Source organism: Cebus imitator, unplaced genomic scaffold, assembly GCF_001604975.1.
Source record: "Cebus imitator isolate Cc_AM_T3 unplaced genomic scaffold, Cebus_imitator-1.0 Scaffold48, whole genome shotgun sequence".
NCBI lineage: Eukaryota > Metazoa > Chordata > Mammalia > Primates > Cebidae > Cebus > Cebus imitator.
In genome coordinates this window covers 8,318,013-8,319,921 of record NW_016107363.1, presented here as the reverse complement: position 1 = coordinate 8,319,921, position 1,909 = coordinate 8,318,013, and the positions used below count along the sequence as shown (strand labels likewise).

General features: G+C 45.0%; 1 protein-coding gene across 1 annotated transcript in view; it reads right to left on the bottom strand.

Moving 5' to 3' along the window:
* TASOR (transcription activation suppressor) overlaps positions 1 to 1,909 on the bottom strand; it is a 70,560-nt gene that overhangs the window by 6,369 nt on the left and 62,282 nt on the right. The window lies entirely within an intron of this gene.

Genomic DNA, 1,909 nt, shown 5'->3' with positions numbered 1-1,909 from the left:
TTTGGTAGAGACAGAGTCTCGCTGTGTTACCCAAGCTGGTCTTAAATTCCTGGGCTCAAGTGATCCTCCTGCCTTGGCCTCTCAATGTGCTGGGATTACAGGCGTGAGCCACTGCACCTGGCCCAAATCCACTTTTCTAGATGAGGATTCTAAAGGTCAAGAGCTTCACCAATCATAGTCACAATGTTACAGCATATGCAATCAAAGCCAGCCAAGTAACAGTGTGAGATAACAGAAAAAACTATTAAAGAACAATGGATTAGGCCAGGCTCTTAACCCAGCTCCTTTAGTTATTATAGAGGTTAATGGTTAGACTCTAGGTTGCCTGTAATATTCTATGAGAAACACTTTAAGGCAACCTAGAATTTAGATTATTATTAACCACCCCCTGCCTCCCATTTTCCTTTCCATTCTAAGCAGGCCCTTGGTTATTTGAAGCAGTATTAACTGGGATACTCCTTCAGAGTTTAAAAAAAAAAAAAAAAACTTTCATGGCAACCATAGCTCCTTTAATTCACAATAGCTCAAAAAGCATTCATATAAAGCTTGAGTTTGTACAATGGTATTCACATACTAATTAGCCATTTCTGTCAAGTTTGTGTCTTCAAAGTAGACTCTCCCAACAACTCTTCCTCCATACTGGGGAACATGGTACTGCCTTTCGCAGGACACAGGCAGACTTCCATGCAGAGTTCCCTTTGCTCTCTGCTTGCTGGTAGAATCCTGAACACTGAAGCAAACTGCAGGATCCTGGAGGTCACATTCCTTATTTCATAGATTACTACCTTTTTTTTTTTTTTAGAGACAGAATCTCACTCTGTCGTCAGGTTGGAGTGCAGTGGTGCGTTCCCACCTCATGCAACCTCTGCCTCCTGGGTTCAAGCAATTCTCCTGCCTCAGCCTCCCCAGTAGCTGGGATTACACGCAAATGCCACCACACCTGGCTGATTTGTGTATTTTTAGTAGAGACGGGGTTTTACCATGTTGGCTAGGATGGTCTCTTTCTCTTGACCTCGTGATCCACCCACCTTGGCCTCCCAAAGTGGTGGGATTACAGGCTTGAGCCATCGCGCCTGGCCCCACAGATTACTTTTAATGTCAGCACAGCTGGTCAGACGGCCATAATCAAAACCCAGCTTACCTGACAACCAGTCTACTGCTCTTTCAACAGCTGCCTAAAGTGTTATCCCAAAGAGGATAATGATATGCTAAAGCAGCATCTTCTGCACTGATTTTCATCTAAGCTCTGGAACTTTTGGGCAGATCTTAGACCAGCTCAGTTACTGAAAACATAAATTACCACTTGACAGGCCTGCTAATTTTTAATCAGCCTTTTTACATTAAGAAGCTTTAAGTTCAGCCAGGGCTGGTGGCTCAAGCCTGTAATCCCAGCACTTTGGAAGGCTGAGGCAGGCACATCATGAAGTCAAATCGAGACCATCCTGACCAATACGGTGAAACCCCGTCTCTACGAAAAATACAAAAATTAGCTGGGCATGGTGGCACGTGCCTGTAGTCCCAGCTATTCCGGAGGCTGAGGCAGGAGAATTGCTTGAACCAGGAGGCAGAGGTTGCAGTGAGATGAGACTGCCCCATTGCACTTCAGCCTGGTGACAGAGCCAAATAATGCTCTTTTATGCTATATAAAGTAAATAACAGAAATATGACTTGTTCTATGCCAGAGTAAATTAAAAGCACTATTCATTAGGAAATGCATCTCCTGGGGCCAGGCGTGGTGGTTCACGCCTGTAATCCCAGCACTTTGGGAGGCTGAGGTGGACAGATCACAAGATCAAGAGATCGAGACCATCCTGGCCAACATGGTGAAACCCTGTCTCTACTAAAATACAACAAATTAGCCGGGCGTGGTGGTGTGTGCCTGTAGTGCCAGCTAGTCGGGAAGATGAAG